Below are 17,192 nucleotides of genomic sequence, written 5' to 3' on the forward strand. Positions count from 1 at the left end.
CTTTTAGGAGATGATTGTGCTTGTAATGCTTCTATGTTCTTGTAAGTAACTTCTCCCACATGCTCTTGTAAACAATTCAATGAATTCCTTGGTCACTATGTTACACCTTAGTAGAGTCACGAGTATGAATTTTTAATTGTTTCTGTTGTGTTTTTCTTTCTTTTTGTTTGTTTCTTCCTTCCTTCCTTTTTTCCTTCCTCCTTTCCTTTCCCTTTCTTTCTTTCTTTCTTTCTTTCTTTCTTTCTTTCTTTCTTTCTTTCTTTCTTTCTTTCTTTCTTTCTTTCTCCCTTACTCCCTCCTTCCATCCCTCTCTTTGTCCCACCTCCTTCTTCTCTGTTTCTTTGTCAATGTATTTTCTGATCTTAATAGACATTAATTCCTATATTTTCAGGCAAATCATTTTATGTAAGTGTATCCCAAAGAGCAAGAGATACAGATAAAATCGAAGGTTATTCTAGGATAGGAACTTTGTGTGACTGTTGTTGTAGATTATATAAATCCAACTGAGACTCAGCTGCTGTGTGTAAAGAACTTCTTTTTACCTGGTTGGTATTACAACACACACACACACACACACACACACACACACACACACACGTACAGGGATATACACATACACATACATACACACACTTATACACACACACACACACACACACACACACACCTACACATACACACAAAGGAAATATGATGCTGTTTTCCTCACTAGTCTCTAATGTGGAAAAGTGGAGAAAAAAAGGAAGACAAGATAGAAATGCTGATTTGCTGTTTCATAGAGATGTTGGGGAACATACAAAATTTATTCCCTTGTATATTAATATGTCCACGGCTACTGCCATTGTTTCAGTCTTTTGTATGTCAGTAATACTAGAAGAGCATGTTTCAGTGTGGATGTTCACTTCCTAGTGTTCTGACTCTTAACAATCATGGTATCATGGTGATCCCACTTTCATCTCATTCCATGAACTGTAGGTATAGTAACTATGATGTAGATATGTCTATTGGGGAAGATTTTCTGATCTTTTGATATATGCATTGTGCCAGGCTGTGCTTTTCTGTGATGGACATCTGTTATGCAGATGCTGATAAAGTATGGTAGCCATGCTGCGATGATTTCAATAGGAAAAGACCCCATAGGCTCATGTATTTGAATTCTTGGTCACCAGGGAATGGCACTATTAAGGGTGTGTGGCCTTTTTGAGTAGCTATAGTCTTGTTGGAGGGAGTCTGTTACTGTGGTCGGTTTCAGTGTTTCACATGCTCAAGGCTCGACCAGAGTCTCTCTCTGTCTTCCTCCTACCTGCGGATCCAGATGTAGAAGTCTCAGATACTCACTCTCTGGCACCCTGTCTGCCTGCAAGCCACCATGCTTCCCATTGTAATGACATTGGACTAAACTTGTCAACTGTAAGCAAGTCTCAATCAAATCCTTTTTTTTTTTTTTTTTTTTTTTAACAAGAGTTTCCATGGTCAGAGTGTTACTTTACATTAGCAGAACTTTGACTAAGCCACGTACATACGGATATGAGGATTACCTTTAGAATGTAGTATGGAAGTGTGCTGCTCTAGGAAAGTTAAAGTAGTCGATTTATTTCTAAGGTCAATGATGTCAGTAGCCAGGATTCAAATGTGCTTCATACTTCTGCATTTATTCTTGTTCTCATCCATGTTTCAGCATGCCACCTTAACAGTTACTCAACTACAGCTTAGTCAAAGTTAGGTCTAGGGATGCCAAGCAAAAAGAATTAAGAAATGTGTGATTATATTATCAGTTCAACATTTAACCCAAGATATAAAAATACACTTTGGTTTTGTTTTTTCAATATATACTTGTGATAGTTTTTATTTTCTAAATTTAGTATAGCTATTTGTTACTGCTATTTGAATTAGTCCACATGTAATGCCTCTTATTTCTTAGATTAGTCACAGGTTTATTGTGACACCATCTAATCCTATGGTCACTTCAATAACAAGACTCCAATATCCTCCATATATCAGAATTAACAGTCTAAGTCTCATAGGTAGACTTGGGGTTGATGAATCCCGATATATTATCAAGGAATTTTAAAGTAGCAAACATTACCTCTCAGGTAAGAGATCATATTTCTAGACTTTAAAGTCTGTCTAATCTGGCTGGTTTACAGGCACACACTTTAGTACACACCTTTAAGAAAAAATTAGATTGTGGAAAGAAGCAGCCATATTTGACAGGAATGTCTAAGAGAAGGGCAGATAAACTGACAAATCAGAATGATTTTACACAATGAGTCAGAGTGAGGATACACAAAACTCTCAGCAGAGAAGCAAAGGAAAGAGCTGTGCTGTTTTAAGAAGGGAGCTTTTTAATTAAAGAGGAGGGGGAAAGCATGATCAAGAGAGGGATTGGGAGAGGAGAAACAATAATCAGAATATATTGCATAAAAAATCTCTATTCAAAGAAGCAAAATAGAAAAGAGAAAAAAATATATAAGTTCAGTGTGAGTCTAACCAAGCAAGTGAAAGATCTTTATGAGAAGAACTTCATATCCCTGAAGAAAGAAATCAAAGATATCAGAAGATCAAAGGTCTCCCATGCTCATTATTGGCAAGATTAAAATAGTAAAAATGGCCATCTTACCAAAGCAACCTATAGATGCAATCTCCATTAAAATTCATACTCAGATCTTCATAGAGTTAGAAAGAGCAAATCTCAAATTCATTTGGAATAACAAAAAATCCAGAATAGTGAAAACTATTCTCAACAGTAAAAGAACTTCTGGGGAATCACTATCCCTGACCTCAAGGAATATTATTGAGCATTAATGATAAAAACTGCATGTTATTGGTACCGAGATTGGCAAGAAGATCAATGGAATAGAATTGAAGAACCAGAAATGAACCCACATACCTATGCTCACCTGAACTAGGACAAAGGAGCTAAAACCCTCCAGTGGAAGAGACAGCATTTTCAACAAATGGTGCTGGTTCAACTGGAGGTCAACATATAAGAATGCTAATCAATCCATCCTTATTTTCTTGTACAAAGCACAAGTCCAAGTGCATCAAGCACATCTACATAAAACCAGATACACTGAAATTAACAGAAGAGAGAATCAGGAAGAGCTTTTAATACATGGGCACAGAAAAAGTTTCCTGACATAACACCAAGGCTTCTTCTTTAAGAACAACAGTAGACAAATGGGACCTCATGAAGTTGCAAAGCTTCTGTAAAGCAAAGGAGACTGTCAACAGGACAAAATGGCAACCAACAGATTGGAAAAAGATCTTTACTAACCCTTAATCCAATAGAACTCTAAATATCAAATATATACAAAGATCTCAAGAAGTTAGACTCAAAAGAATCAAATAAGCCTTTTAAAAATGGGGTACAAGCAAACTGGCGGTGGCGCAGCAGCTAAGGCAGCCGCCTGCAAAGGGCGCTGGCCCTCTATGCTCTCTGTCTGTCTGTCTGTCTGTCTCTCTCTCTCTCTCTCTCTCTCTCTCTCTCTCTCTCTGTCTGCCTGTTCGAATCCCACTCCCTACCCTTTGTCTCTGCCTGAGTCTCATGGGAAAAAAATGGGGTACAGAGCTAAACAGAATTCTCAACTGAGGAAGACTGAATGGCTTAGAAACCCCTAAAAATGTTCAATATCCTTAGTCATAAGAAAAATGCAAATCAAAACAACCCTGAGTTTCTACCTCACACCTGTCAGAATGACTAAGATCAAAAACTCAGGTGACAGCAGATGTTGGCTAGGATTTAAAGAAAGAGGAACACCCCTTCATTTGTTAGTGGGATTCCTCATTGTTAAAAGCACTCTGGAAGTCATTCTGGTGGTTCCTCAGAAAATTGGACATAGTATTACCTGAGGACCCAGCTATACCACTCCTGGGCTTATACCCAGAAGATGCTCCAACATACAACAAGGACACATGTTCCACTATGTTCATAGCTACCTTATTCATAATATCTAGAAAGTGGAAAGAACCCAGATGTCCTTCAACAGAGGAATGGATATAGAAAATGTGTATATTTACACAATGGAGTATTAGTCAGCTCTAAAAAACAAAGACTTCATGAAATTTTAGGGAAATAGATGGAATGAGAAAAATACCTTCCTATGTGAGGTAACTGAATCAAAAAAAAAATACCCATGTCATGCACTCACCGATAAGTGTTATTAGCATAAAGGCTTGGAATACCCAAGATATAATTCACAGACCATATGAAGCTCATGATGAAAGAACAACAATGTGTAGATGTTTTGATTCTTCTTAAAAGGGGGAACAAAATACTAACAGGAGGAAATATGTAGACAAAGTGTAAAGCAGAGACTGACCATCTAGACTACCCAGAGACTGTTCTACCCGAGGATCCATCCCACATATAGTCACCAAATACAGACACTACTGTAAATACCAAGAATTGCATGCTGGCAGGAGCCTGATATAGCTGTCTCCTGAGAGGCTCAGCCAGGACCTGACTATTACAGAGACGGATGCTCACATCCAACCATTGGACTGAGCACAGGGATGGAGAAGTTAGAAAATGGACTGAAAGAGCTGAAGGGGTTTGCAACCCTATAGGAAGAATGATAATATCAACCAACCAGATCTCCCCGAGCTCCTATGGACTAAACCACCAACAAAACAGTACACATGGAGGGACCTATGACTCCAGATGTATATACAGCAGATGATGACCTTGTTGGGCACCAATGGGAGGCGAGATCCTTGGTCCTGTGAGGTTCAAGGCCCCAATGTTGTGGAATGCCAGGGCCGGGAGGCAGGAGTGGTTGGGTGTGTGGGAAAACACCCTCATAGAAGCAAGAGGAGGAAGGATGGGCTGAGGTATTCAGGAGGAAAAAGCATGAAAGGAGATAACATTTGAAACCTAAATAAAAAAAAAAATCCAATGAAACAATAATGGCAAAGCAGGGAGATATTGTTAGTAAATTAGAAATCAGTTTAGTGTGTGCTGTGCCACAGAGCTGAGTGCCTTCAGTTTAGTGTTGGTCAAAAGAGGCAGCTGAACCCAAAGTATAAAAGAAAGACAAACAATTAGAATTGAAAAGGTTAAAAATTTTCAAAAACTCCTCACAGGCTAAGCAGAACCAAGAGTGCAGGTCAGCTTGGTTGTGAGCTCTGTGTTTCAGGAACTTGTTTGACCACATGATAGATGGTTGAATATGAACAGGCTCTTGAGAATATCGCATACAAAATGTTCCCCATGACTGTTCCTTGAACCCTGTCACAAACTGAATAATGGGCTGAGACTTTCCACAGGTACTTTCTAAAAACTCCCTTTCATTCCTCCTGGGTTGTGGTTTCCCCCCTGTGTTTTGTTATTTTCATTTAAATTTCCTGTTCCTCCAAAGCTAGGGGGTCAGACCACACTGCCCCTGTGTGGGTTACAGGTCTTGCCCTCAGCGTGTTGATCAAAATATACCTCTTGCTGATTACATCGAGTTTGATGTCTTTTGAGTTATTGGGTGGCCATGAATTCCTGAGGCTTGGTTGAGGTCCTCCCTTCATGGGGGTCTTACAGAACAAGTTACCAAGTGAGTCTCAGGATAAGCAGAGTAATTCAGTGAGAAGCCTAGAGAGGTCAGATTGAATCAGTCAGCTTGGAGAGAGGTTTGAGCCAGAACAGCTGAGTTGAACCAACCAGCCAGATTTTAGAGAGAACTAGAAAGGGTGAATTTATTTAGCAGTAAGTCTTTAAGATGACAAATACAACTGGTGAATTAAAGATACTTTTTCATTCTTTGTTTTGGATTGTCAAATAAATCATCCTGAATAGGCCCAGTTTCAAGGTATTCGATCACATTACCCAAGATAAACAGGATACTATGATATAAGCCCCATTTTAAAAATTAAATTAAAATTTAAAATTAAATTTTAGTTTGCTTCTTTGAAAGGAGTTTTTTTTAATTGGATACTTTCTTTATTTACATTTACATTTCCATTGTTTTCCTCTTTCCAAATCTCCTCTTCAAAAGCCGCCAGCCTTATCCCCCTCCCCTGCTTCTATGAGGGTGCTCCCAAAATCACTTACTCACTCCTGTCTTCCCACCCTGTTATTCCCCTACACCGGGGCATCAAACACCCTCTTTCCACTGACATCCAACAAGGCCATCCTCTGCCACATATGCCCCGGGAGCCATGGGTCCCTCCATGTGTACTTTTTGGTTGGTGGTCCAGTCCCCAGGAGCTTCTGGGAGGGGGTCTGGCAAGTTGACACTGTTGTTGCCCCCATGGGACTGCAAACCTCTTCAGCTCTTTGAAAGCAGGTTTTTAATGCAGTATGTTCTGATTGTGTTTTTTTTACCCTAACCCTCTCTAGATACTGTTGTTTTTTTTTTCTTCCTTTTTTTTTTTTTTTTTTTTTTTTTTTTTTTTTTTTTTTTTTTTTTTTTTTTTTTTTGGTTTTTCGAGACAGGGTTTCTCTGTGTAGTTCTGACTGTCCTGGAACTCAGTCTGTAGACCAGGCTGTCCTCGAACTCAGAAATCCACCTGCCTCTGCCTCCCATGTGCTGGGATTAAAGGTGTGCGCCACCACCACCCGGCAGTTTATTTATTTATTTTTTTCTTTCCTAATCTGCATCCTTTCTTTGTTGTGATTCAGAAGAGAAGCTCATGTCTGATACCAATATTGGGTCATGAATCTGTGCGAGATCAATATACAATGTAGGCGAGAACCTCTTGCTATTTCCTAATAAGTGAACATTGTTTGAAATGGACTCCTAGTGACTTATACTCTAACATTAAAGTATCTCTCAACTCTCATCAGAGAACATTTTGCAGTGGATAGTTATTGACTTAGAAATCCATAAATGTCCAAGTGCAGAGTATAAGAAAACACTATAAGCCATAAATGGGACATGAATATCACACATTATTCTTTCACGACTGGGGCTATTGCTGTAGAAAGCTTGTAAAAGCAAGAGGTTTTGGATAATTATAAGGAAGCGGTGTCTATCATATGCCACAGGTCTTCTGTTGAGGTTTGGTCTGCTGCTATGTGTTATAATGATCAATATTGGCTACCATGGCCTGATTGTCCCAAGGGATGAGAGAATCAGAACGTAGACATGAGGTATCATGTAACCTTTCACTCCAGGCTATTCCTGATTGGTGAATAAAGATGCAGGGTATAAATCTATAGCAGGGTATAAGAGAGATAGGTGGATTTTTTCAGTTCCCAGGCTTGAAGGAAGAGAGAAGATGGAGAGAAGAACAGATACTATGTGTTAGGTCATTATAAAAACATGGCCAGGATGGCTGGCTAACTGAAGTTAAGAATACTTAGATGGAACATGGTGAGATATAACTCAGGGTTATAGATAGGGAAGTCAATGTTAATAGTTTAGATGGTAGGTATCTACCCAGCTTTAGTGCTAATTAAGGCTTATAAACATGAATGTTGCTTGTATTTTATCTAGGAACTGAATGATCAAAGGCAGGACAAAAACCCCTGATTGAGATTAAATATTTAGTATAGCATCATCTGTACATATAGACTCATAGGTATTGTGACAGCATGTAAAATCCCCATACAAGCTCAAGACAGAGAAAACCTCAGTGTAATTCTTAGATAAATGAATGGAACTAGAAAATATCATCCAGAGTGAGGTAACCCAATCACAAAAGAACACACATGGTATTTACTCACTGATAAGCGGAGATTAGCCCAAAAATTTGAAACAACAAAGATTCAACTACCAGACGACATGAAGCTCATGAAGAAGAAAGAACAAGTGAGGATGCCTAGGTCTTTCTTAGAAGGAGTAACTAAATACCCAAGGGAGCAAATATGGAGACAAAGTGTGAGACAGAATCTGAAGGGGGGGTTGTATGGAGACCATTCCACGTGGGTATTCATTCCATGGGCAGTCACCAAAAATATACGCTGATAGGAATGTCAGGATGGGAAAGCTGACAGCAGCCTGATAAGGCTGTCTCCTTAGAGGTCCCCCAGACATACCCAGAGACAGATACTCACAGCTATCCATTAATCTGATCAAAGGTTCCCAATGGAGGAGTTAGAGAGTAAACTGAAGGAACCTTAAGGGCTGGTGGCCCCATGAGGAGAGCAATAATGCCAACCAGCCAGAGCTCCCCAGGGTCTAAACCACCAGCCTAGGAGCACATATGGAGAGACATATGACTTCAGCTGTATATGTAGGAGAGGATGGCTTTGTTGGGCATAGGTGGGAGACAAGGTCATTGGTACCTTGAAGGCTGAGCACTGAGGGGGGGAGATCTGACGGTGGCGAGAGAGTCTGGGGGTAGGTGGGTAAACACCCTCATAGAGGCAGGAGGAGGGGGGATGGGATAAGGGGTTCCTGGGTGGTGGGGGAAAAGCAGTAAGGGGATAAAATTTAAAATGTAAATATTATATCCAATAAAAGGGGAAAAATAGAAAAGCGGTTAGAACCAACATTCTTAATAAAATGTCAGCCCTCTTTTAAAAAAACTATCTTGATACTAAAATTTGTTTTGAGAATTGTATATTGCAGAATGATCAGCCTTGGTGTATCTACTCAACAAGCAAGCTGGGGAGACCTGCTCAAATCTCTGAGGTCCGGGAATTCCATCTGGAGGCAGCGAAGACACAGCATCAGAGAATTGTCAATTTGCTCTTCACCCAACTCCTCTTCTAATATCTCAACGCCCATAATCAGCTTGAAGAAGCTAATGAAGAGTCAGTGCCCCTATTCCCTGGGCTTGGGGACTAAGGTGGTAAATGTTGGGCTGTCTTTCTAGGGAAAAGTAGTGGTTTTGTGGGAATAGAGAGGGTTAGCTAGGGGTTAATTGCATAGCCATAACCTATTAGTAGAAATCTGTATAATTAATATCAAGATGAAGATATAAATTCTTAAATGGTACCAAATTACTTTGACTACAAATTTTAAGGTTTTCATTGGCATGAGCTTCTCAGTGATATAAGAGTAAGGTGAATATTGTTACTCTCATAGGCATTGTACCAGTATAACACATTTAGGAATACAAAGCTTAGACCCATTCCTTCTTTAATTTTTTTTTTTTAACTGTTTTGAGATGGTCAGCATGTGAGTTAAGGGACTATAGCAAATTCATGGCTTGGAGTTTATTATAAGGGTGTTCTCTATGTTTTATTTAGAAATAACTTAGTGGAGTTAACAGGCAACAGTCCAGATTACCTCACATGGATAGTTGGTTTTCAAAACATCAGAAATCCACAGAATTGACATGACAAACATTTCAGTATTAATGTTCATTTTCATTAGAGAACTGTCTGCTCTGGGCAGCTTCCTATATTGAATTCAAAGAAGAAATTGAGCATCCTTGGAGTTACTCCAGTTGTGGTGAGACAGCCACCAGGCAAGAATTGCCACTTTCCTTCTACAGACAAATTACTGTCCAGAAAAGGACACACTTGCAGAATAGTCGACTGATTATATCTGCCTAGACAGAGTAATCAGCCCTTAATAATTCTGCAGCACTAAGGTCTGTCAGATGATCCTGGGCCAGAAGGCAGAAGAACAGATGCTCCAACGTTTTGAAGTAGTCCAGGAATTCAGAGGTCTCTATAAATTGGCTAAGTTTTAGAAGTTATGCTTTGTGCTTCCCACAATTATTGTTAACTCAGTCATTCTGGATTTCTGACGGGGTTGAAAACTTATAGCTATTTACCTTGAGAGAAAAGATTTGAGTGGATGGTCGTCAGCTGACATTCATCCTAAAGCCAGGTACAGAACTAAATGTTTTAGTTAGGATAGATGACAGAGGTGCTGGTTAGTCAACAAAAGGATGGACTGGGTATGAGGACTATCTTGTACCTCACTGGGACAAATTGGCATAATTATGCTCTAATTGTATTTTGTGAGAAAAGTTTCATTTTTATAGGAAGGGTGATATATAGGAGGAGCTAAGGTAGGAGGAGTACTGAGAGGAAGAAAAGGAGTAAGAAGAGGAGAAGAAGAAGGAGAGGAGAATCTAGGTGATGAAAGAGAGAAAGAGGGGGGAGACAGGGAGGCAGATGTTCATGTATTTCCACTAGTCAAAGATAGTTGATATATCTAGGTTGGGTTACACCTCTGATTGAACAATACCAAACTTATAAAGCCTATGATTCACATTTTTTTTAAAATGTATAAATGCAAAAAGGAAAAGGGGACATGGGATAGGGGTTTTCTAAGGGGGGGTAATGGGGAAAGGGGATAGCATCTGAAGTGTAAATAAAATATCTAATAAATAAATTAAAAAAATAAAGCATTTGATACAGAAAAAAAAATCTCAGCGTGAAGAAGACAGGTGACCATTGGAGTTCCAGTCCTTACTTGGGATCCTTTAGGAACTCATCCTATTTGGGAGAAGGAGAGTCAGGTTTTTTTAAAAAAAATATTACCTGTAACAACTCTATTGTACTCTAAGGCAAGGCCACATGTTTAAAATATATGGGCAGTATACATTGTACAATCTTTTTTTTCCCCCAAGACAGGATTTCTCTGTATAGCTCTGGCTGTCCTGGAACTCACTCTGTAGACTATGCTGGCCTCAAATTCAGAAATCCACCTGCCTCTACCTCCCAAGTGCTGGGATTAAAGGTGTGCACCACCACTGCCCAGCATCTTAATGCAAAAAAAAAAAATTAGTACAATTTTGGGTCACTAGGGAGAAGACATAGGTTTTGGAGGAGTTGGCTGAAGGGTTAAATATAATCCAAACATATTAATATTATACAATATTTTTAACTAAGTCCTAAAGAGATGACTCAGTGGGTAAGATCACTGACTGCTCTTACAAAGGACATGGATTCAATTCGTACACATACATGATCACTCTAGTTGTGGCCTCATAGTCATGAGAGATGCAAGTTTTGCAGAGACATATTATATATAAAAACATTCATATATGTATGTATATGTGTATATGTATATATATATGTATATTTGTGTGTATGTGTGTGTATACATATGTATATATACATAAACCCCTAATTTATGTATGTGTATATACATATATACATATATATATATATATATATATATATATATAAACACATGACATAATTATTTATTTTACTTTATTTTTATATTATTGTTTTTGATAATGGGATTCTCCATATAGTCCTGGCTATGCTGGAACTTGCTGCCTAGGCAATGTTGGTGTGGAACTCAGAGATCCTGTCCCTAGAGTGCTGGGATTAATGGTATGTGTCGCCATGCCTGGCTACTGTTTTATTCATTTATTTATTTCATTACTATTTTTTTTTACCTAAAATAATTTTAAAAAGAAGTTTAAGTTTGCCAGGCAAGATGACACACATCTTTGATACAAGCACTCAGGGGTCAGATGTAATAGATCTCTAAGAGTTCAAGGCTAGCCTTGCCTACATCGAGAGTTTGAGGACAGCCATATCCCTAGTAAGAATCTGTTTCAAATATATAAGTAAACAAACGCAAACATTTATAAATGAAAGAAAAGAAAAATATAAACAAATAAACAAGGTTCATTTAAAACCCCGAGGCTGGAGTGTTGACTCAATACTCAACAGTCAAGAGCACTGGCTATGATTCAAGAGGACCCAGCTAGATTCCCAAGATTCATAGACATCTGCAACTCCAGTTCCAGGAGATCCTGTGCCATATTCTTGGTACTAAGCATGCATGTAGTATAGACACAGTACATGTTGTGAGGACAGAAATAAGATTTAAAAATAGAGACGTAAAATGTAATTCTACATTGGAGTGGGACTAGGATTTTTTATGAAGGCATTTCTTTAGAATAAAAACCATATTATGAAACTTAATGGTGCAGTATGCCTTTAAAATCTCTATGAGTAGCACATGAAATAAAGTGTTAATTAAGGCAGGGAGAGGGTGTTTAAAGTGAACCTTGGAAAGAGGCCATCAGAAGGAACCCATTTGACCTCCTCTAACATGACCTTTTTTTTTAATTATATAATATTTTTTTATTATATTATATTTTATTTACACTTCAGATGCCATCCCTTTTCCCCATCCCCCCTCTTAGAAAACCCCTATCCCATGTCCCCTTTTCCTTTTTGCATTTATACATTTTTAAATCATGTTAATCATAGGCTTTATAAGTTTGCTATTGCTCAATCAGAGGTGTAACCCACTACCCAACCTAGATATATCAACTATCTTTGACTGGTGGAGATACATGAACATCTGCCTCCCTGTCTCCCCCCTCTTTCTCTCTGTTATCACCTGGCTTCTCCTCTCCTTCTTCTTCTCTTCTTCTTACTCCTTCCATTCCTCTCAGTACTCCTCCCACCTTAGCTCCTCCTACATATCACCCTTTCTGTTAAAATGAATCTTTTCTCTCAGAATACAATTAGAGCACAATTATGTCAATTTGTACCAGTGAGGTACAAGATAGTCCTCATACCCAGTCCATCATCTTGTTGACTAACCAGAACCTCTGTCATCTACCCTAACTAAAACATTTAGTTCTGTACCTGGCTTTAGGATGAATGTCAGCTGACGACCATCCCCTCAAATCTTTTCTCGCAAGGTAAATAACCATGATTGGCTATGAGGCTGTAAGTTTTCAACCCCGTCAGAAATCCAGAATGACTGAGTTAACTATAATTGTGGGAAGCACAAAGCATAACTTCTAAAACTTAGCCAATTTATAGAGACCTCTGAACACCTGGACACTCCCTCTACTACATAACGTTGGAGCATCTGTTCTTCTGCCTTCTGGCCCAGGATCATCTGACAGACCTTAGTGCTACAGAATTATTAAGGGCTGATTACTCTGTCTAGGCAGATATAATCAGTTGACTATTCTGCAAGTGTGTCCTTTTCTGGACAGTAATTTGTCTCTAGAAGGAAAGAGTCACTTCTTGTCTATTGGCTGTCTCACCACAATTGGAGTAACTCCAAAGATGCTCAATTTCTTCTTAGAATTCAGTATATGAAGCTGTCAGAAGCAGACAGGTCTCTAATCAAAATCAACATTAATACAGAAATGATTGTCATGTCAATTCTGTGGATTTCTGATGTTTTGAAAACCAACTATCCATGTGAGGTAATCTGGACTGTTGCCTGTTAACTCCACTCAGTTATTTCTAAATAAAACATAGAAAACACTCTAACAATAAACTCCAACCCATGAATTTGCTGTAGCCCCTTAACTGACAGGCTGACCATCTCAAATCAGTTTAAAAAAGTTAAAGAAGGACTGGGTCTAAGCCTTGTATTTCTAAGTGTGTTATACTGGTACAATGCCTATGAGGGTAACAATATTCATCTCACTCTTATATCAATAAGAAGCTCGTACCAATGAAAACATTAAAATTTGTAATCAAAGTAAATTGGTGCCGTTTAAGAATTTATATCTTCATCTTGACACTAATTATACAGATTTCTACTAATAGGTTATGGCTATGCAATAAACCCTAGCTAATCCTCTCTATTCCCACAAAACCACTACTTTTCCTTAGGAAGACAGCCCAACATTTACCACCTTAGTCCCCAAACCCAGGGAATAGGGGCGCTGACTCTTCATTAGCTTCTTCAAGCTGACTATGGGCGTTGAGATATTAGAAGAGGAGTGGGGGGAAGAGTATATTGATAAGCCTCTGATGCTGTGTCTTCACTGCCTCCAGATGAAATTCCCGGACCTCAGAGTTTTGAGCAGGTATGCACAGCTTGCTTGTTGAGTAGATACACCAAGGCTGATCATTCTGCAATATACAATTCTCAAAACAAATTTTAGTATCAAGATAGTTTTTTTTAAAAAGAGGGCTGACATTTTATTAAGGATGTTTGTTCTAACCATTTTTCTTTTTTTCCCCTCTTTTATTGGATATATTTACATTTCAAATTTTATCCCCTTACTGCATTCCCCTCACCTCCCTGGAACCCCTTATCCCATCCCCCCTCCTCCTGCTTCTATGAGGGTGTTTACCCACCTACCCTCCAATCCTCCTTCCCACCCTCAGATTCCCCCCCCCCACTCAGTGCTCAGCCTTCAAGGTACCATTGATCTCATCTTCCACCTATGCCCAACAAGGCCATCCTTCCCTACATGTACAGCTGGAGTCATGTGGCTCTCAGTATGTGCTCCTAGGCTGGTGGTTTAGACCCTGGGGAATTTTGGCTGGTTGGTATTGTTGCTCTCCTCAGGAGGCCACCAACCCTTTAGGCTCCTTCAGTTTACTCTCTAACTTCTCCATTGGGAACCTTTGATCAGATTAATGGTTAGCTGTGAGTATTTGCCTCTGTGTATGTCAGACTCTGGGGGGACCTCTAAGGAGACAGCCTTATCAGGCTGCTGTCAGCTTTCCCTTCCTGACATCCATATCAGCGTCTATTTTTGGTGACTGCACATGGAAAGAATACCCAGGTGGAATGGTCTCCCTATAACCCTCCCTTCAGATTCTGTCCCACACTTTGTCTCCATATTTGCTCCCTTGAGTATTTAGTTACTCCTCCTAAGAAAGACCTAGGCATCTTCACTTGTTCTTTCTTCTTCATGAGCTTCATGTCGTCTGGTAGTTGAATCTTTGTTGTTTCAAACTTTTGGGCTAATCTCCGCTTATCAGTGAGTAAATACCATGTGTATTCTTTTGTGATTGGGATACCTCACTTAGGATGATATCTTCTAGTTCCACCCATTTACCTAAGAATTTCTCAAATTCATTATTTTTAATAGCTGCGTAATATTCCATTGTGTAAATGTACCACATTTTTTTGTATCCATTCCTCTGTTGAAGGGCATCTGGAATCTTTCCAGCTTTTGGATAGTATAAATAAGACTGCTATGAACATCGTGGAGCATATGTCTTTGTTATATGTTGGGGCATTTTCTGGGTATATGCCCAGGAGTGGTATAGCTGGGACTCAGGTAGTGCTATGTCCAATTTTCTGAGGAACCGCCAGACTGACTTCCAGAGTGGTTGTACCAGTTTGCAACCCCACCAACAATGAAGGAGTGTTCCTCTTTCTTCATATGCTCGACAGCATCTACTATCACCTGAATTTTTGATCTTAGCCATTCTGACTGGTGTCAGGTGGTATCTCAGTGTTGTTTTGATTTGCATTTCCCTGATGACTAAGGATGTTGAACATTTCTTAAGGTGCTTCTTGGTCATTCATGTTTCTTCAGTTGAGAATTCTTTGTTTAGCTCTGTACCACATTTTTTAATGGGGTTATTTTGTTGTTTGGCATCCAATTTCTTGAGTTCTTTGTATATATTCGATATTAGCCCTCTAACAGATGTAGGATTGGTAATGATCTTTTCCAAATCTGTTGGTTGCTGTTTTGTCTTGTTGACAGTGTCCTTTGCCATACAGAAGCTTTGCAATTTGATGAGGTCCCATTTGTTGATACTTGATCTTAGAGCATAAGCCATTGGTGTTCTGTTCAGGAACTTTTCCCCTGTGCCTAGGTATTCGAGGGTCTTCCCCAACTTCTCTTCTATTATTTTCAGTGTATCTGGCTTCATGTGAAGGTCCTTTATCCACTTGGAGTTGAGCTTTGTACAAGGGGATAAGAATGGATTAATTTGAATCCTTCTACATGTTGACCTCCAGTTGAGCCAGCACCACTTGTTGAAAATGTTGTCCTTTTTCCACTGGATGGTTTTAGCTCCCTTGTCAAAGATCAAGTGAGCATAGATGTGCGAGTTCATTTCTGGGTCTTCAATTCTATTCCATTGATCTTCATGTCTGTCTGTACCAATACCACACAGTTTTTATCACTACTGCTCTGTAGTACAGTTTGAGGTCAGGGATGGTGATTCCCCCAGAAGTTTTTTTATTGTTGAGAATAGTTCTCCCTATCCTAGGTTTTTCGTTATTCCAAATGAATTTGCAAATTGCTCTTTGTATTTCTATGAAGAATTGATTTCCAATTTTGATGGGGATTGCATTGAATCTGTAGATTGCTTTTGGCAGGTCGCCATTTTTACTAAGTTAATCCTGCCAATCCAGGAGCATGGGAGATCTTTCCATCTTCTGAGATCTTCTTCGATTTCTTTCTTCAGAGACTTGAAGTTCTCGTCATACAGTTCTTTTACTTGTTTGGTTAGATTTACTCCAAGATGTTTTATTTTATTTGTGGCTATTGTGAAGGGTGTCATTTCCCTAATTTCTTTCTCAGCCTGTTTATCTTTTGAATAGAGGAAGGCCACTGATTTGTTTGATTTGATTTTATATCCAGCCATGTTGCTAAAGTTGTTAGTCAGGTTTAGGAGTTCTCTGGTGGAAGTTTTAGGTTCACTTAAGTATACTATCATATCATCTGCAAATAGTGAAGTTTTGACTTCTTCCTTTCCTATCTGTATCCCTTTGACTTCCTTTTGTTGTCTAATTGCTCTAGCTAGAACTTCCAGTACTATATTGAATGGTAAGGTGAGAGTGGTCAGCCTTGCCTAGTCCCTTATCTTAGTGGGATTGCTTCAAGTTTCTCTTCATTTAGCTGGATGTTGGCAACTGGCTTACTGTATATTGCTTTTACTATGTTTAGATATGGGCCTTGAATTCCTGATCTTTCCAAGACTTTTAACATGAAGGGATGTTGAATTTTGTCAAATGCTTTCTCAGCATCTAGTGAGATGACCATATGGTTTTTTTCATTGAGTTTATTTATATAGTGGATTACATTGATGGATTTCTGAATATTGAACCATCCCTGCATTCCTGGGATAAAGCCTACTTGATCTTGATGGATAGTTGTTTTGATGTGTTGTTGGATTTGGTTTGCAAGAATTTTATTGAGTATTTTTGCATCAATATTCATAAGTGAGATTGGTCTGTAGTTCTCTTTCTTTGTTGGGTCTTTCTGTGGTTTAGGTATGAGTGTAATGGTAGCTTCATAGAGTGAATTGGGTAGTGTTCCTTCTGTTTCTATTCGATGAAATACCTTGAAGAGGATTGGTATTAGGTCTTCCTTGAATGTCTGAAAGAATTCTGCAGTGAAACCATCTGACGCTGGACATTTTTTGGTGGGAAGATTTTTAATGACTGTTTCTATTTCTTTAGGATTTATGTGACTATTTAGATGGTTTATCTGCTTCTCATTTAACTTTGGTACCTGGTATCTATCTAGAAAATTGTCCATTTCATCCAGATTTTCCAATTTTGTTGAGTATAGGCCTGTGTAGTAGGATTTGATGATTTTTTTAAAATTTCCTCTGTTTCTGTTGTTATGTCTCCCTTTTCAGTCCTGATTTTATTAATTTGAAT

Source organism: Arvicanthis niloticus, chromosome 7, assembly GCF_011762505.2.
Source record: "Arvicanthis niloticus isolate mArvNil1 chromosome 7, mArvNil1.pat.X, whole genome shotgun sequence".
NCBI lineage: Eukaryota > Metazoa > Chordata > Mammalia > Rodentia > Muridae > Arvicanthis > Arvicanthis niloticus.